We start from the raw sequence: 20,934 nt of genomic DNA on the forward strand, positions 1-20,934 counted from the left end.
ATGTACATGGCAGCGGAGCATTGCGATATATGCCATCATGTGCCAGCAATTGAGAATAGTCCACTTCCACCTTAATTGAATTGGCTCGTTAGCACTGACACCCCACTTGGTAAGGCAACTCCCATCTTTTCATATGCTGTGTATTTATACTTCTCTACATTGAATGCATGGAGTGGAAAATACAGAAGTGGGTTTTAGCTCACGAAAGCTTATGCCCAAATAAATTTGTTAGTCTCTAAGGTGCCACAAGGACTCCTCATTGTTTTTGTTAATCCATGAAGTAATCCTCCAGAAAATTTAGATGAACAAGAACTAGTTTAGCCAGACCCTTTTCCCTCTGTTTCCCACCACTCCTATCTCCATTTGCCAAATCTTCCCCCACCACCCAGAATCTTCAAGAAGCAAATCAGGTAACTGAAATCACACAGGGCTCCCTGCCCATAGACTCCTCCCTTTTATTCTGAATGCAAATTCCCCCTTACCAGCCACAATGGTGATCATTACAGCTCACTGAGGACCAGTCCCACATATAGGCCAAATAGTGGAGCTAGGTACTAGGTCTGAGGGAGCAATTCTTCCCCCCATTCTGTGGATCTGTTCTGTAGAGTACTCTACCCTCAGCTGCATGGGCAGTGATAGATGCAAACCGTGCTGGCCGCAAGAGAATAGGAACAGGATTTGCTCCTGAGACAATAAAACCCAAAATACTGTGTTTAATAATCATTGTTGCTTTTAACAAACTTTCTGAAGCAGGATTGTATGCTTATTTTAGTGCAATGTCCCCTAGTGCATTATCTCATGCCCCTTTCCTTTATCACAGCAATCACTCTCACATTTACAAGCATGGAAGACTTAAAAAGAACTTTAACCTTTTTGTTCTTTTCAATATCTATTCCACTGATGCTGTCCTTATGGGTTTTTTATTGCCATACTTCACTCCCAATGCAAATGACATCATCAGATCAAAACAAACTTTAAGACTATCTAAAGGACTACCTAACAAAGTAGCTTTGCTTGCCTTTAGCAATTTAATATAGTTTCTGCATAGAACTTTGCTCACACGTGGATGAAGACACTTCCACACATCTGTATTGCAGTCCTGAGCTGACTCTCCTCTGGGCCCATGGGCTGATCCAAAGGAAAATTTCCTGGTCCTCTTTTAAGTACATAGCCACAAAGTTCAAGTACAATGGATACCTTGTGATCACATCTTTGCTCAAGACAACAATGGAAGTAGCAGTGCCCTTACTAATTCTGGTTTTGTACAATGTCTGTTAGCAATGGGAGTTTGAAGACACATGATACAAAAATTCAGAGGTGAGTTTCTTTCCTGTGATCACATCTATTCTCCTGTGTCTCTGTAAATGCCTGATATTTAATAAAAGTAACAAACATTCATTCCCAGTACCTGGATTTAATACTATGCACCAAAAGAAGACTGAAAAAGACAACACATTTCAATCACCAACGCTACATTTTCTCAGGAAAATCACAAAGTTCTGAAGCAGACTGTTTAATTCTTCTAGGGCAGTGGTTCCCAAACTGGTTCCGCCGTTTGTGCGGGGAAAGCCCTTGGCGGGCCCTGGCAGTTTGTTTACCTGCCGCATCCGCAGGTTCAGCCAATCGTGGCTCCCACTGGCCGCAGTTCGCTGCTCCAGGTCAATGGGAGCTGATGGAAGCAGCGCGGGCCGAGGGAGCATTGGCCTGGAGCAGCGAACCGCGGCCACTGGGAGCCGCGATCGGCCAAACCTGCAGACACGGCAGGTAAACAAACTGGCGCAGCCCGCCAGGGGCTTTCCCTGCACAAGCAGTGGAACAAGTTTGGGAACCACTGTTCTAGGGTATCGGATATGCTATCCAATAGATCATCAAGTTCCTGTTTCCTACTGTGACATGCCAAGAAAACTAATTATATTTCTTCGAAGAGTTCCATAACAGGATGCTATACGCTGCTAATGTACTTTGGTTCACATAAATGCAGAAAGAAAATATGCAATATCACCGTGTTATTGTAAGCCAAGTACATCCTTTATCTTACTTATTGCTATAGGAGCACCACAACTGATCAAGAGTTGTGAGAGTGACTCAAATCCAGAGAGGGAAAAAAAAGTATTTCCATTACTCTGTGTACAGGTCATCCACCAAAAAACGGGATATGATTTAGATGATGGGTGAGGGTTTGGGATACTTTTATTTACAGTCCACCCATCCCTGATAATGCTATGATAGCGATACAACTAGATATGTTAGATAAGGACCAGCTGTTTTAATGGTAAATTTAAAAATACGGGGCAATCACAACATGGACATAGTACTACAGAAGTCAGTGGTTTGGAATCAGTGTCATTTAATTTGATCATTTAAATGACTAATCATTTCCTAAAGTGGTTCATTTTACAGCTACCACATCTTCACAGGCTGAAGAGGTCTCTTTTCTTTTATGACATTTGAATGGGATATATTTGGGATCAGATTTTATTTACTACACTCACTTTCTGTAATCCAGTCAAATGGGCCCAACTACATGCCCTCAAATCAAAAATAAATCCTGTTTAAACCACTGGCCAACAAATGCTTCCTGTTCATTATCATATTTAACAGTGCAAAGTATTTCATGTGATCATCAGTAGATCATCAATGGAAAAATTAGATGTTACAGTTATCCAAGGAATTTACAAAACACCTTTAAGTATATTAATAGACAGATATATGAGGATATTAAAGTCTTATAACAGAGGAAACAAATCCTAGAACCAAATTCTTGGTAGCATTGTCCTTTGGCTGCTCTGTCCCTGAAACAAAAGTCTGATGCAATTTACGTGGACAGTGAAGCTTATCTAATCTATTTCCTCACCTCATTTAAACACGCCTGCATCTTTCTCGCAGTTTTGCACTGGTTTAAAATGGTTTATAGAATCCAAAGTTATAACAGCTTTAGAATGCTCATTTAATTTAGAGATTTTACTGTTCAGACAATAGATTTAAGGGATTAGTGTTTGTGACAATCTGCTGGCGTCCCCAGAACTGTGAGCCACTGTGTTACCCCTCTCAGCCTGAGCAAGTGAGAGCTTTGTTGTTGCTAAACTACATGCCAGGAAGCTAATACACTAGCTTGTTTGACTTGTCAACAAACTCTTCAGGACTCTGCCAGTCCAAACCTTGCCTACCAGGTAACCGTGAACCCTAATTCCCGAGTTCCTCAGAGATTTCTTTTGCTGCAGTGCTCAGCCCCTCTTGGCACCCACAAAACCTTATCAAGTTTGCTGCTCCTTAAAGAGACAGTAGCATGTTAGCTTAACTAGGGCTGACAAACCATCCACTTCAATCAAAGCACTGAGTTGGTTTATGGTAAAAGTAAAACACGTTTATTAACAAAAGGACATGGATTTAAGTGACAGCAAGTATAAGGTGTAACGTTAGAAACAGTTACTAACAAAAGTAAAAATATGCTTCTGAGACTAAAACTTGACAAACTAGAGCCCTTTGTTCAAAGAAGTTTCTCACCATAATCTTGCAACCTAGACCTTCAGCCAACTTAGGAGTTCTCTTCCCTTCTTTTAGGTTCAGTAAACCTTTGAGGTGTGTTTTTTGAGAGTTAAGCCCAGACAAAGTCTCTCTCCTGCTATCTTCTCCCTGGCTTGTTAGCTTTGTTTATCTTATAAATAAATTTATCGTCATTGCCTCTGCCTGATTCCCAGGCTGGTCAGACACACCAATACACATTCTTTGGCTAGGGCAGACTTGACTTATACATTGTTTTCCAGACACATTAAGAACATAATTCTAGCACATATTTATAACTTTGCCACACCCCATATATACACCACACAATTTTCGGGACCAGTATGTTACCAGTTTGTATAGGATACCTTACTTTGCACCTTTTAGGTACAGATTATGACAACAACGTGTTAGGTGTAGTGAATACCTCAAAAGCCTGACAAGTGTTGCAGACACAGAGTAATGAACCACCAGTAAGCTTCTCAAAAAGAAAAGGAATACTTGTGGCACCTTAGAGACTAACAAATTTATTTGAGCATAAGCTTTCATGAGCTACAGCTCACTTCACATCCGATGTGAAGTGAGCTGTAGCTCACGAAAGCTTATGCTCAAATAAATTTGTTAGTCTCTAAGGTGCCACAAGTACTCCTTTTCTTTTTGCGAATACCGACTAACATGGCTGCTACTCTGAAACCTGTCAATAAGCTTCTGTGTCAGTGTCTACTTTGGGGAACAGTTAGGGACAGACAGTGCGAGAGGGTGTCTGTCTAATATAGGGTGACTATATTTCCCAAAGGGAAAACGGGACACTGAGTGGGGCTAGCCCAAGTCCCTGACCCACCACTGCACGGGCTGGCCCAAGCCACTTGCCTCCCCTCCCCACCACACCCCCCCGCCCCCGTTGCAGGGCTGACCCAATTTGCTCTCCTGAGCCCCCATTCCTCCCCCAAATGGGGCTGGCCTGAGCTGCTTGCCTGAGTTGCTTGCTCCCCTGCACAAGGCTAGGGCCGGTGTTGCTGCTCACCCAAGCCCTGCCTCCCCCTTCCCTGCTTGGGATGGGAATCGCCGCTTGCCCACCCTGCAGGATGTCCCAGTTTTCTGGCAAAAATGGGCATTTGTCCCATTTGCTCTTGTCAATCACGTCAGCAAGAGCAAACAGGACAAATGCCCACTTTTGCCAAAAAAATCAGGATGGCCAGGACAGGGCTTAAAAAAAAAAAAAAAAGATTGTCCTAGTGAAAACGGGACATATGGTCACCCAAGTTTAATATGTGTCCTCAAATTGCTCTACAGAAGGATTTTCACCTCTTTTCGTCAACATCTTAGCTCACATACTTGATCTTAATTTGGAATTAAATTGATATTTACCAGTATTTCTATCAATGATAGGATGCACTTTAAATCTTTACAACTCTGAGAGAAGCCAAGCTTCCCTCCCACATGTGAAGACTTCAGGCTTGGCTTAGCCAGTGATCGGAGTCTTTCACCTCACCTTCTTTAGATGGCTGGTCCAGGGCATAGGGCAGGATGCAACTTTGGGTGTTATCATCGATGCAAGACACATCATTTCCATGCTTTGGGTCTTTTGTAGGGATCAGTTTCCTCTTACTCCTCCTCAGGGGATATGCTGATATCTTCAAAAACCAATTAGGTGTTACAGCCTGGCAGATGTAATTTGAGGGAGCCACTTCTTAGAGTATGCATAACATGCCTCAGGTGGCATGTGACCAGGGTTCATCACCGAATTTGGCCGTTGGGTGGATCATTGGCTTCCACGGCCCCAGCCGGGCACTGATGGGGAGCGTGACATGTACACTGATCCATGCCCCCTCTGAGAGCCAGTGATCTGGCATCTTGAAGTCACACTGAAGATTCCAAATTAGCTTTATGTGTTTTGTAACAATTAACTGATAACAGCAAACAGATGTCTCTCAACAAAAGGATACAAGAATTATCATGTGATAAGTAGCTGGTAGGCATACAGATATCTTGGACCTAAGGAGAGGTATCTCCATTGTTTACATATAATTAATGACTCAGCACCATTTGCACATCCACCCATTCCCACACTTCCTCATGACAATGAGTTAATGATGACAGTAGGAAAGCAACTCTGAGAAATGGGGGCAGAGGTTTCGGCAAGCAGATTACCTTACCCTAATATCCACTGGCCTACAAGCCAGAAAGCTGCTTCGAACATCTTTTAATAATGCTAAATATCATTGAACATTTGGCCAACTAAAGTTACTGAGGCTTAAATCCAAATACGGCCTACGTTCCCTACAAGAGTAAGGGATGAGTATCTGCAAAGCAGTAGATCCTCTTAGACCTCTATACTGCTGTGTGGGGTTAGGAAGGGGCATTCATACCTACTCCGGCTACATGGCTGAAGTATCTTCCTCGGAGCAGCTGTGTGGTTCAAGGGCCAAGATGCCTCTCGCTGCCCCTTCATATATTTTACAAGTTCAGCCTCATGCCTGGGGGTGCTTCACGTGCACGTTTGGCTGTAAGTTACTTGCAGCCTCACATTTCCAAATTGCAGAAGTCTTCCCCAGTACAGGTGAAATGAGGAATACATATGAAAGCTCATTTGGCACTGTCATTTGAAATAAGACTTCCAGGGTGAGCAAACTGTTAGTTTTCTTTTAATTGTTTTTTAATGCCACAGGTTCCATTTTCAAAGAATGCAACAAGCATATAGTAAAGTCATTGTCACATACAAAATCTCCTTCTTTCCAGTTGCACTGGTTGCATGGATTGCCATTATGAAAATATTTTGTTTACTGGTGTATTATGTGGCATTACACCTTACTATGATTTAAGGCAGGAGTAGGCAACCTATGGCACGCGTGCCAAAGGCGGCACGCGAGCTGATTTTCAGTGGCACTCACACTGCCCGGGTCCTGGCCACTAGTCCGGGGGGACTCTGCATTTTAATTTAATTTTAAATGAAGCTTTTTAAACATTTTAAAAATCTTATTTACTTTACATACAAGAAGAGTTTAGTTATATATTATGGACTTACAGAAAGAGACCTTCTAAAAACGTTAAAATGTATTACTGGCACGCAAAACCTTAAATTAGAGTGAATAAATGAAGACTCGGCACACCACTTCTGAAAGGTTGCTGACCCCTGATTTAAGGGCTAACATTTCAGCGTGATCTGTAGTTTTGAGCATGCACCACCATTTATATACATAGCTTCTGCATTTTGTGCACTCAGAGCTATGTACATGCATAAGTCAAGAAATGCAGAACTTAGGTAGCAGCTTGACAGACACTAACATGGTGTGTGTATGCATATAAAAGTTGAGGTGAAATGATATTTTAGCCCTTAAATTATATTCTTTGGCACATAGCATTTGTATTTCTGGCTACCCTCCTCTCCACTGTTCTAAAGCATTACTATCAACCTAGCTCCCACTATAATAGTCTTGCAGTTGACTACAATGAGAATAGAATCAGGACCTAGATGAGAAGGTATCCGTCCTTCAGGAATTCATGATTTATTATTAATATTGCCTGCTATTTCACCTTTTGCTAAACGACCAAGAGACTAGAAATCCTAACAACATAGCAAGTCGTGGTGGACCAAGTATTAAACAAACTGCAGTACACTTAGGTTAATACAACACTCAGAGATGAGATTCAAGCCCTAGATCTAAAACTAAGTGGCTATGTGACCTTGGGCCAGTCATGTAACTTCCCTAGACCAAATTCAGCTCTGGTTTAAGAAGATGCAGCACCAAGTAACTTTAACAGTTGTTGTATCTGCTTAAACCAAAGCTTAATTTGCTCCAATGCAGCCCTCTTTGTAAAATGGAAATAGTGTTTATCTGACTCACATGGGTGCTGTGAAGAATAGTTAAAACACTTTGAAGATGTGCTTTGGGCTATGCAAGTGCTAAATTCAGTGGGCCTGAGATAACGAGCACCAGCTGTTCTCATTGATTTCAATTGCAATTGTGTGAGTACTTAAAACCTCTGAAAATCAGACCCAGTGTCAGCTTAAAAAAATTGCACACTCGTTATTTACAACTAGTACATTAGATTGAATTAATTCTTCAACTGTAAATTCTTTGGGGGCATGGGCTGTTTTATGTGTAGACAGCACTTAGGACATCACCACAACACAAATAATATTTACTTAAAAAGAAAAGGAGTACTTGTGGCACCTTAGAGACTAACCAGTTTATTTGAGCATGAGCTTTCGTGAGCTACAGCTCACTTCATCGGATGCATAGCATATCGTGGAAACTGCAGAAGACATTATATACACACAGAGACCATGAAACAAAACTTCCTCCCACCTCACTCCCCCGCTGGCAACGTTGAGGTGGGAGGAAGTTTTGTTTCATGGTCTCTGTGTGTATATAATGTCTTCTGCAGTTTCCACGATATGCTATGCATCCGATGAAGTGAGCTGTAGCTCACGAAAGCTCATGCTCAAATAAACTGGTTAGTCTCTAAGGTGCCACAAGTACTCCTTTTCTTTTTACGAATACAGACTAACACGGCTGTTACTCTGAAACCTGTCAATATTTACTTAATGGTTCTTAATTCAGTACAATGTATTCAATAACTAAAAAGAAATACTGCACAGAAATCACTAGTAGAGTTTCATCAAAATCTGAGTTCCTAACACAAAGATCATGTAGTAGAGGTTCCCCTTTAAATATACAATTGTAATATCCATCCCAAATAAATCATTATATTTTAATCTAATGCTATCAGGTTTGGGGGGGGGTGTTGCACAATTATTGGAGATTAATCTTTTCATTGTTGGTGTGAGGACCTCTTGTGAGGGAAGATTTTTATGAAAAGCTGGAGTAATATTATTAATTGCAAATAAATTACTTAGAATTCCATTTTGTCCTGAATTCTCCTGAGTTTCCCCAAGGTCATATCCTGTCAATCTCATGCAACATCTTTGACTGAATCTGTCTCAATAAGGAGGAGGCGGGGCACTAGGTCAGATATGATCACCAGGTTGCTCCTGTTTATTATGGCAGAGGGCATTCTTAACCTGAGGGAAATGTGGTTTATCACTGTTCTCATTTTCTCAGTGTGTGCATGATAAGCAGCAAAGCAGATGAACTCTTAAGAAACAAAGACACTTTTTTAATGCAAATATCTGCACTTACACAGAATAAGGATAAATAAATATGGAAAATATAGGCTATATAAGCAGAATTGTTTCACCACAATAAAGTGTCTAGCAACGCTTTCCATAAGGCAGCTGCAGCTCTGTAAAGTCAGCAAAAGTGTAAAATGACAACTTCCAATGTTTTATTGTTTATAATTAGAGATTTGTCTCACCACTTCAAATTCAGTGTCCGTATTACCGTGTAGGAACTCAATCCAATTATTCTCATTTATGGATATTTCAAAATGATCCTCTTCTAGAGGTTATAATTCAAAATTATTCAGTAGATATGTGAAGATACTTGCTTTCCATATTCTATCCTGATAGTTTCAAGAAGCAAAGGGATAGTTTTTTTCAAAAAGTAGCTAAACTTTCTGGGGAACAAGTTCGTAATATCTTATATGTTTAAAGAATGGACTGCATGTTTTTCAATTGTGTAATAACGGAACCCAGAAACTAATCACCAGCTAAAGAGGCTGGGCTACTACACTGATCATGTGAGACCACCAAGGAACGTTGAGGTGTTTTAGGAAGTGGTGCTGGAGATTCAGTAGATGGCATTCTTCACACCGAATCAATATTGACAGAGTGCCGAAGCATGGTGTTGAGAGCAGTGTGCTCATGAAAATGCCACCTTTCACATGACATATAAAACCAAGATCTTGATCACTTATGGTCATTAAAGATCTAGTGGTACTCAGCCTGGAGACAAGCTCTGCAAAAGTGGAGGCTGGGCACAACCCCGATTGTTTCTGTAGCCCCTGGAACAGGGGTATGTGTTTTAACCAGGAAGGGGAAGGGACAGAGCACATTGCCAACAAGCAGCTGATCCTTTGGGGAACATTGCCATTTAGTGCAGCTTAGAGCAGCCCTCAGACATGGCAATGTGAGGCTACGAGCTTGGCAGAGACTCAGGGAGACATAGCACGTCTTTGATAGTGCCCCTCCCCCTTCCCAGGTGCAGCACAATATGTGGCTTGTTAATTCTGTTTAAGTAAGCACATTCTGCCTGCCTAAATTCCCTCTGCAGACAGCCTGTCTCTCTTGCCATTGCTGGATGAATTGATACCTGTGTAAGTAGGGGAATGGTCTTGCTATTGTGGGGAACTTCCCTGGCTTCTGCACTACCCTGGTGAAATGGGCTAGCAAAAGGATCTGAGTCCTCGCTCCCACTTCCTTTACCCAGAGGCCTCCCTGCCCTCGAGGACTCCCCTTGCACTCTCCTGCCTGGCAGAGTTCTTGTAACCCCAACAAGGCCAGGCCCAGGATTCCTGGGGGGGCTCATCCCCCAACCTTGCTGTGGTCACCTAGGACAGGGGCTAGGGTGTCCCCACTCCAGGCTACTCTCTCTGCACTGGACACTTCCTAACCCCACTGATCATTACATATGATTTAAAGCAAATACAATTTATTTAATCAGCAATTAGTTTTAAAAGGAATAAGGAAAAATGAGAAAGGTTAAAGGAAAACATCACCCCGCTCTGTGGCAGGGAACATTACAAACAGTGTCTCTGGAATGTCAGGGCAGTTCAGTCTGTTCCCATAGGTCCCAGGCCTCCTTCTCAGGCCCTGGCTGTGCTGCAGGGATGCTCTAGGTGGCAGGACCCTTCTTCCCAGCATCGCTCCCACCCTGTCAGGGTTACGATCCCCCTCCAAGCCTGGCCTGCAGAGCCTCTTGGCTGAGGCATCTTCCTGCGCTGGGCCCGCTGCCCAGGGTCCCCTTCACTCTCCCCAGCTGCTCACCACACCCAGCTCCAGACTGCTTCAGCCCCACCACTCTGTCTCAGCTCCACTCTGCCTCAGCACGGCTGCTGCTCTGCCTCCAGCTCCCTGGGCTGCTTCTCTGGCCCCTCTGGCTCTGGTTGCTGCAGCTCCCCTCCCAGCACAGGTCTGCTACGCGAGCTGCTTCTGTGACTCTGCTCCCAGCACTGACCTGCTTCATGGGCTGCTTTTCTGGCCCCTCTGGCTCTGGTTGCTGCAGCTCTCCTCCCAGGGCAAGTCTGCTCTCTCTGGGCTGTGCCTCTGGCTTTGGGGCTGCAGCTCTGCTCCCAGCAGAGAGTCTGCTCCCTCTGGGCTGCTTTTCTGGCCCTTCTGGCTGGAACAACTCTGCTCCCCAGCTCGGGTCCCTGCTCTCTCCTTAGCTCAGCCCCACTCTGTCTGACCCAGGCAATTCCAGCTCACACAGAGGTGGGGACTCACCCTGGCTTCCTGACTCCTTGATTAGCCTGCCCACCTCAGGGTGACCTGGAGCATTGGCCTCTCCCCGTTGGTCCTGGGGACTGTCAGTCTCAGGGTCCTGATTTCTCATTGACCCTTCCCCTTTCTTTTTGTACTGGGAGCAGCCAAGCAAAACACCCCCAGTGAATGTTAGTAAGGGGACCACAGTCCCATTACACCTGTATAGAGTCTGTAAACATCCAAGCTGCTTTGTGACAAAAGCTCATGATCTTGTGACAAAAAGTAAGATCATTATCACAGGAGCAAGTTAAACTTTGTTTATTATAAGACAATGAGATGAGTATCCATGGGCTGGGGGAAGATGTATATCTCACACACACGACACAAAAAACAGAACCAATGGAAACAAAGTCCTTTTGTTAAGAAGAGTAACTTTGAGAAGACTTCTCAATACACTATGGAGGAAGTGGCACTTATTTCCCCTTACAATGCCACCCAAAAGGGGGGAGGGAGGTATCTATGAATACTGTGGCAGGCAGAAGTACTAAAGAACGGATGTCCAGTCTAATCAGACGGAATGTGTTACAAGGGAGGAATGAGAGGAATACACAGGCACAGAAACAGTCTCTTGGGAAGCTGAGCAGAACATTATTGCAGTAAGACTGAAACAGTCACTTATAGCAGCTTCTGGAGCTCCATAACTTAGGGTGGCTTAGAGTGAACCACACATTTGAGTGTCCTGACTTTCCTGCATTTAAGAACTCAACTACAAAGATTTTTGAATTTTTAAAAATAAAATGAGAATGGCATTCCTATGAGTATCAAATTTCACATTTTTCTACAAGAGTTGAAATTTATGATTCTGTCCCATCCTTAGATGGTAGTGAAGTAGACCCTCTAGAAGCTCTCTACAAGCAAGCTTCCTGCATTTAGGCCCTGATTCAGGAAAGTATCTTTATTCAGGTAAGCACATGGTTAAGTCTTAATGAAGTCAGTGGGATTTAAGTGCATGTGCTTGAAGTTAAAAACATGCAATGTTTCCTGAATCAGGGCCTTCACATAGTAAGGCAGACAACATAAGACTGGCAAAAGTGTTCAGTAAAGGCTTAAGGCTGGTTTACTGAAGCCAATGGGAGTTTTGCCACTAACTTCAATTGGAGCTGAGTGCTTTTGAAAATTGAACCCACAACATGGTAAGCATGTCCTGTGCAGTAGGTTTCTTTATTAGCATTATTTAAGAAGTTCTCTAATGTAGTTCAACATCCTTTCCTCACTGAGGACTAGGCGCATGCCAAGTTTGATGTTTTAACAGTAAATCATTGTGTTATCTGAGCACGAAGAGGCATTTCGATATATTCTTACATGGTTAAAAAATTGTTCATGTTTGAAAAATGACTGAATATATTTCAATACACCTTAGTTCCCCACTCAATTAAACAAAAATTGAATCTATGAGAAGAACAAACATGAGAAATGTCTGTCAGCATAAAAGGTATTTTGGGAAGGAAAGTTAAAAACCACCAGAACATGGAGGGAACAGAATGATAGTGCTTCCGAGTCTTCACCTATAGCAATAGCATTGCTAGTAGAAAACTCGTGTAATAAGAACACTCATGCAGTGGAAGAGAAAGCGGAAAAAACTCAGATGGGTGTGATTTTTAAAAAGATTAGGCACATAAGTGTCTGCTGAGCAAACATGCACAATTGCATGGTTAATTTGCACACCCAGTTACAGTCATTGTACATGGTAATTGAATAATTACACAAAACTAATTATGGTTATTTGCCTGCATAATTACTTGATTTGCACATAGTCAGGATAATTAGGCACACAAATTAGTCACAATTGCATGCCTAACCTTATTCAAAATCAAGCCCAATGTATTTATTTCAAATTGTACTTTTGCAACTTTGCTGTATTATGATTTTTACTAGTGGTTTTGGAGTTGATATATGTGACATGGGCTAAACTCACTGCTGACTTAGGTCCTATCCCTACTGACTTCAGTGGAATTGTAAATGAGTGCTGAATTTGGCCCCATCTGTTAAACAACAGTTGTGAGGTACAAACCTGGCCAAGTAAAAACTGATAAGTTGAGAGGAATTGGGACAACATGCAGATTTTGACTGGTTACAGCTTCTCTGAGTGCAAAGTGAATGAATGAGAATTTTGATTCGAGCATTAGCAACTTGGGTTTGTGAACTAATAAGTGGGTAATTAAATAGTTTGCACTTCCTTTCCATTTCTTCAAGAGGTATCCCTAAGAACTTTACAAACATTGATGGATTAATTTTTATAATGGTCCAGGAGTTAGGGAAGTATATGATCCCCATTTCACAGATATGACAGTTGGAGAAAGGAGAGGTTAAGTGCCCAGGACCACACAGGTACAGTGTTATAGACTCAGGAATAAAAACCCAGTTCTCCCGATTCCCAGACTTGTGCTTTAGCCACAAGTCCATGTTTCCTCTTTTAATAACTGTCCTACCTACAGGTATCGTACAAGAGTTTATTCAGTATAGGCAATCACAAATTGTTAGTAAGTTCAAAAAAAGCCTGAGGAATTTATCAGTAAAATTATAACCCTTCCATAACAATAAATGAATGGGTGCTTTTAATTAGCACTTTGTACAGTCTCCCTTTGAAGAGGGAAAAAAAACTATGAAAGATCACAACAATACAAATACTGATTCATTTTCATTGCTAGAATTTCAACGGGGTGGGACTTGGATGAAACGGGAATCTGGCTTGGCTTCCTGAAGTTACTGGAGGGTCTGTGTGGGGAAGGCTAGTATGCTCACATATACACCTAGCACTTGAATGAATGCCAAGTTAGTTGATGCTGGCAGAAATATAGGGGTTAAAACATATTTTGTCCTAGATACATTTTTATTATGTCCTTTAATTTAGTCCTTGCCTAGTGCACTTTAGAATGAAGTGTAATTCTTGTAATTGCTTTATTACTACTTGACATTAGACCTTATGTTAAGCAATCAAAATGGTATGGCAGGATGAACAAGAGGAGATGATGATCAAAATGTAGTGATGATGAGTTTGCATCTTTGAGGCATTAAGTTTGTACTCAACTGCCAGAGGCATTTTAGGACTTGAGTTGCACTTTCTTTAGATTATATATTACCAAAAAAAATTATGAGTGGGCAGCTAGTTTTTTGTAAGCTTACAACTGTTCTGAGCAATTGCTCATTTTCTCTTCCCATTCCTTTTTGTCAGGATGTTTCTGACATTTTATAATAAAGTGTGCAACATTAAATGATAGAATATAATGCAGCAGGGTCAACTTGCCTCTAGCTACTGTCTAGCCCACCAATGGCTTGGAGACCTTCTGGTTAGACACCTCATGCAATATACAGTGTTCCTTTCCACCACCTTAACAGACTATACAACTGCATTCCAACAATAACATGGAGCTCTCAGCTCCTGAGGGAAGAAGGGGAAAGGTCACTCATGGTCCTGACACTACAAGTCTGCTTTTCTCTCTTCCCCACATCCTCCCCCCCCACCCCCCTCGCACTTCCTTCCTGTGCCTTTTGTACCATCTGAGCTACAATAGAACTTTGGAGTTACAAACACCAGCGTTACAAACTGATCAGTCAACCACACACCTCATTTGGAACTGGAAGGACACAATCAGACATCAGCAGAGGGGGGGAAAAAGCAAATACAGCACAGTGCCATGTTACATGTAAACTACTAAAAAAAAAAGGGAAAGTTTTAAATTTTTTTTGGCAAGGTAAGGAAACTTTCTGTGCTTGTTTCATTTAAATTAAGATGATTAAAAGCAGCATTTTTCTTCTGCATAGTAAAGAAGCTGTCTCAAAAGTATACAACTGAACATTGATTTAAAAGAACAATGTTTTGTTCAGAGTTACGAACGTTTCAGAGTCATGAACGACCTCCATTCTCGAGGTGTTTGCAACTCTGAGGTTCTACTGTAATAAGTTAATTACCTTCCAGCCCATCACAGTCTATCAGTTGGGGGCAGTTCCCATAGTCAGCTCCCCCAGGCACACCCATCTAGTTGGAAACGCAGCAATCAGACTGCTAGTTCAGCACTCTGTCACATCTCCTCCCACCTTACCTATCAGCTTTTTCTTTCCCCATGCTCTCCCTTGCTTATCAGTGGTGCCACCCTGCAGGATGGAGTCTAAATCCCTAGGGCAGCAGTTCTCAAACTGTGGGTTGGGACCCCAAAGTGGGTTGCAACCCCATTTTAATGGGGTCACCAGGGCTGGTGTTAGATTTGCTGGAGCCCCATTGCCTGGGAGCTGAAGCCTGAGACCCATCACCTGGGGCTGAAGCCAAAGCCTTCGGGGCAGCGGGGCTTGGGCAGGCTCAGGTCCCCACTCCTGGGGTCATATAGTAATTTTTGTGGTCAGAAGGGGGTCACGGTGCAATGAAGTTTGAGAATTCCTGACTCAGGGTGATCAGCTAGGTCACTGTGGTGCCCACACATTTTTTACCCACAGAAATCACACTTGGTGGGGAGAGGCCACCTCCATTACAGCCCACAAGTCATCACACCAGGGGTGTTCTGGGGAATTGCTCTCCCTATTCTCCCGTTGTATCTGGTGGTGGATTGAGGGCACTCCCCTCCTTCCCTGATTGCTCAGGGCCTTGGGCTCTCACAACCACACCTGGGCTTCTTCTCCTTGGGGCTGCAGTGTGGAGGATTCCATGCATCCCTCGGTCTTTAAGGATCTCAGGTTGTCTATCCCCTACACCTCAGTTTTTTAGGGGACTCTCTTCTTCCCCTTTCAGCTGGGTAGAGCCAAAAGCTCTTGTCTAGGGCAGTGTTTCTCAAAGCCGCTCTGCAGCTTGTTCAGGGAAAGCCCCTAGGGGGCTGGGCTGACTTGTTTACCTGCTGCGTCCGCAGGTTCAGCCGATCGCGGCTCCCACTGGCCGTGGCTCGCTGCTCCAGGCCAATGGGGGCTGTGGGAAGGGTGGCCGGCGCACCCCTTGGCCCACGCCACTTCCCACAGCCCCCACTGGCCCGGAGCAGCGAACCGCAGCCAGTGGGAGCCGCGATCGGCCGAACCTGCGGGCGCGGCAGGTAAACAAACCAGCCCGGCACACCAGGGGCTTTCCCTGAACAAGCAGCGGACTGGCTTTGAAAACCACTGGCCTAGGGGGTTCTAAATTTGCCCCCACCAGTTTGGTTTTCCTTTCCTGCTCCATTTCCTCCTCAAGTTCTCGGTTTCTCCAGCTGGGGCTCAAAACACCACTTTCCCCTCCCCCAGTGGGCAGGGTCTCCAATCAGTTTAGGTAGAGGCAGTCATTCCACTACCCCACTGCGATTTCATTTAAACCTTCCCTGACTGACAGGGGTACCTCTGCCACAGTGCAGCACTCTTGTGCCCCCAGACACCCTAGTCTCTCACTTGCCCCTGGAATCAGTGGGGTTTCACCAACTCCCTCTAGATCAGGGAGCAAGTGGAGGCTGTGTCTACCAGGCCTTTTGGGGTTTCCTTCCTGCCATTACTGGAATGGTGGACAATGTCTTTCATTTGGCCTTTCCTGCAGTCTTGACCTAGCTTGCAAAAAATTCCAAGTATGGGCAGTATTTTTTTCCCCATGGATCCCGGATGTCCACGCTGAAAACAGGTAATTGGTTGAGCCCCAGCTGGAGCTCTTCCTTCTTCCCCTCCATGTCCTAGGTGGCTTTGGTTCCCCAAACTTCTGGTCCTCTATAGGATCAGCCCACTTGCTGCGGGAAGGCAACCTCCATGAACTCCTCCATCATTTTACAGAGGCATCCAAAGTGGCAGGTTGCTGCTATCTAACCCACACCCATATAATCTCAGGGAGGCCCCAAATACACCGTTTCAACACCAGAGCCTTCATTATCTCCCCCACCATTTGAGTGTCTGGCCTCAGCCAATGGATGGTAGTCTACCACCATTTGGTCAAAGGCCCAGGACCACACCACTCCAGTCCACCTCATACCTCAAAGGTTTTGGCTGTATTTCTCACTGGAGAGGCTGACTCAATCTAGGATGGCCACCTTGACCCTCTTAGTGTCTGGCCTGCTCATCATTCAGTGACAGAGGTGACTTGAGCTCCCTGGTCAACTAAGGGGCTAGCAACAGGGTCCAGGAACATTGCAGGGTCAGCTGCAGGGCCCATCTTACAGATCCCCACAGACTGTGCTCAGTTGCCATTCTCCACTAGAGGACTCACCACCTTCTGGAAAAGGTGCTGCATGTTGGCTTGTTCTCCTATTAAGTCCTGCTGGCTCTTCTGTTACTCAGCCTGCCTGGTGAGCAAGGCCTGCCTCTCCAGATGGTGAGACTGCTAGAAGCTTTTTAGAATCTTCAGCATCTCCTCCTGTTGTTTTTCAGGGTCTCCTCCATTGCCCAAGCCACCACACCCAAATACCAGCTAAGATCCCAGACAAGCCCACATGTGTGGTGGGATGGACTTTCTCCTACTACTTTCTAGCCCGCAAATAGCTAGCTGCTTCTTCTGGTATAATACCCCATGCCATTTATTTACAGTGGTCTTTTCTATTACCTTTACAGTCTATGCAACCTATTCCAACAGTAACATGAAGACCCCAGCTCCTGATGTAAGGAGCTGAAATAGCACTCACAGCTCTGACTCTACAAGATGCTCTTTTCTTTTCCTCCCCTTCATGCTGCTATCCTGTGCCTTTTGCACCATCTGAGTGAATGAGTTAATTAGCCTTTTAACAGCCACCCAGCCTATCAATTGGGAGTAGTTCCCATACTCAGGTGTGCTCTGAGGTAACTAACTGGAGTTGCAGTGATTAGACTGCTGCCTCAGGTGCTGTTGCTCAGCACTCTGACACAATATCATATGATTGTGCAAAGACTTGAGTAAAAAAAAGTTGTGTGTGTATGCACGCATGTGCATAAAAATATACATGGAGGTCATTGACAAAAATGCTGCAGTAAAATTAGTATTTCGTACGATAGTTAGCTCAAAGTCCCTTAAATTACCCATAGTTCTAGGTGTCAAAATATGCCAGAAAATTTAATTTTTGCAGAATACATGCCCATTAATGTTTTACAAGAAGATAGACCCTGAAGATTCCTCCACAAAATGAATTCCTGAAAGCTGATCAACAGCAATTTAGTAGAAATAAGTCAGGAGTTCTAAAGTGGATGATGCCACTTCCTGTTAGCCATACGAGAGGATAAAACTAGTTTTATAAATCACAAGTGACTGTTGATTTATAAAGTGTGGTTGCAGCCAATCTCAAAATCAAAGTTAAAAAATTAGATTGGAGGTATTTTAAAGTATTTGTTCTGTAATACAATGGTCCTGCTTTCCTCTGACAGAACACTGATTTGGTGAGCTAAGTACCTGATCAAGTGCTAATACCATGTAGGAAAATGTAATTTTATTTACTTACATGCATAACGTTAGTTGGAGGGGGAGATCAGTAAATTTAGTGCAGCTAGGGGGATATTTGTTCAGTTAATGTAGTATTTTCTAAAATGATTTCTGATTACCAAAATGCATAGTACAAAAGGTAATCAGTGCCCCTTTCAAAGCAAGTGCTAATGCTGAGTACCTCCTATCAGTTTAATCACAGTGTGTGATTCATACAGTAATGTGTCATAATTGCCCACCCCCAAAGTTGGCTTGAGGGTCCCATTTCATTTTAATATCACTGGACTTTAGAAATTACTGGAACTCAACATGGTTTCCTTGAATGTTGCATCCTTCATTGAGAGTTCTAGATGCATAATTAATCTTAAGTAAGGTTATCATAAGAAGGGTGATTTTTTTATTTAAAAAAACCCTTTTCTGTAATAGGATAAAAAATTAATAGTAATGCTTTTAAAATTTCATATTGCTAGCTACTTTTCTTTTACCTTAAGATCTATTCTGATTGCAATCTCTTCAGATAATTAAATCTATTCTTTCAGCAGGGGTAGATTACCAGAAATAAAAAGCTTTCTGATGCAACTGTACACAGTTTCAGACACCAGGGGGTTTAATTCTCATTTTGATGCACAGGGAGTTGAACATATAAATCACTGCACATTGAGATGAAACTATAAATCTTTATTTATTTATTTATTTAACAAACTTTAAAAAAAAAAAAAAAAACAGAGAAAGCTAAACAACATATGGACTTGATGCTGTGCATTATTTTGAGAAACTACAGCCAAAGAGGCAATTTAAGATGCCACTTGGCATGCAGAATTTTCTTGACCTTACTGAATATAAAGTCCCAGACTTCAAATTTTCAGATCCACTCACAGAAGTTAACGTACAGTTAGCTAGAGCAGATTGAATTATTCATTGTGAATAAATTTTCCCACAAACTGAACCCTTATTGCCATTTGTGAATTATTCGCTTACTAGTACTGGAGTTTTCTTATTAACATGTTTGTTATTCACAAAATGTTCAATGAATACTTTATGGGAACAAATCATTTGGTTAACTGTGGATTTTGGCTGTTTGTTATCTGTTGCGTGTGGCTGTATAGTTTCTATTCCTTGAGAGAATTCAAAGAGTGGCTGCTTAGGAGGCAGAAGAGAGAATGCCTTTGGGAAGGTAAAGATCCATGCCCAGTGGTCACTGGAATAGCTGGATGAAAGTTTTCATGCAAAGCCTTTTTTTTTTTTTTTGCCAAATAACACAGATTTGGGGTGACCAAAACAATTCATAAATGTGAGTTTAATTAACTTCATTGTCTACAATAAGGTTGCCAGGGATTTTAGTACTAGTCTCAATTAAATCACTGGTTGCACTGGCTGGAGTTTTTGGCAAAATACCCTAGAGTAGTCAGAACTCAGGACTTTATTCTTTTTTAATAAAACTGCTGAACCATTCCATTATTTTATATTGCCTCTCTGAACTCCCTCAGGGAATTGCCTGTTTGCAGTCTTCCTTTTCAGTGGATTCACTGTTACACCAGATTCGGGTCTGTCCCTCATTAACAATAACTCACAACCCTCCAGCTGTGCTCCCAACCCTGACAGAAAGCTGCAAAACAAAGCTTGTTAAATAGATTACCAACCAGTTTTGAAAAAACACCAAGCTCTAGTTCTAAAAAACACTCAGCTCCATCAACCATCACTTGGTTTTCAGCCATGCACTGCAGAATCTAGCACAGAATCTGTGCCTGTGCTGCAAGCCCTCAGGAATTCACACATTTTATCACACTGTTGCCTTTCAGACCAGATCTTTATTCAGCTCTTTAATGAAAGTATTGTACTTGAAGACTTAGCATTTGTCTTTCACCCCCAGATGCAATGTGTCTCCCAGTCACAGATTTATGTTACTGGGGCTAGGGCTAGCAAATTAAAAATAGCTGTGTAGACATTTTTTGACATACTGACTCAGACTAGAGCTTGAATTCTCAAACCCGGGGGATGGGATGTGCTTGAGAGCCCAAGCTCTGCCTGAGTTGGTACATCTACACAGCTATTTTTAGTGCACGGTCGTGAGTCTGTGGACTGGGCTGGGAGGCTCGCTCCCAGATGCATTATACACATACTCTGATAGGCTTCCCTATTAATTAACTGTATTGCGCAATGGGTAGGTTTTGCATCAGAGCTTTTCAAATGGTGTGAAGGGTGTTCTTGCTAGCGCAGGTCAATTGTGTAGTATGTAAATGATCACTGGAAAGCTACCAAAGAGGGTTCAAGTTGCTTTTGATTCCATTAAAGAACTGTCCTAATGAAAGCTTAACGAAGTAGAATACTTATTTCCACAGTAAAATGTATTTCCATACAGTGTTTGTGTATGAATAAGAAATATGTATTAAAAATAAATAAATGTGACATGAGAAAGCAGAAAAAAATCCCATGAAAATAAGAAATCCCAAGAACTATCAGTTTTGGTCTCTTGGGAAGATCACTTCCAGATTCATGAACAGGTCTTTGGAACAAATGAAGTAGAGACACATATTACTCTGAACAAAAGACTTTTCCAATGCAGAATCTCCTAGCAAGGCATTGACTACACTGCGGTTATGCAAGGAAAGGGGTTGGGGTAATAAGTTGATGAGTCAGATGAATCCATCAGATTTAATTTCCTTTCACAAGTTAATATACAGAATGAGTCCCATTCATTCAGGTTTGGGTGAGTCTTCTGGTTTCTTGTCAA

The 20,934-nt window shown here is 42.7% G+C and overlaps 1 protein-coding gene across 1 annotated transcript in view; it reads right to left on the reverse strand.

The window, feature by feature from the left end:
• The window catches only part of PTBP2 (polypyrimidine tract binding protein 2), a 117,007-nt gene extending 99,631 nt beyond the window's left edge, over positions 1-17,376 (reverse strand). Inside the window, exon 1 of the mRNA XM_043521472.1 lies at positions 17,358-17,376. The gene's annotated coding sequence lies outside the window, so the exon portion shown is untranslated. The remainder of the gene's footprint in view (positions 1-17,357) is intronic.
• Between the last annotated feature and the right edge of the window lie 3,558 nt (positions 17,377-20,934).

This window comes from Chelonia mydas, chromosome 8, assembly GCF_015237465.2.
Source record: "Chelonia mydas isolate rCheMyd1 chromosome 8, rCheMyd1.pri.v2, whole genome shotgun sequence".
NCBI lineage: Eukaryota > Metazoa > Chordata > Testudines > Cheloniidae > Chelonia > Chelonia mydas.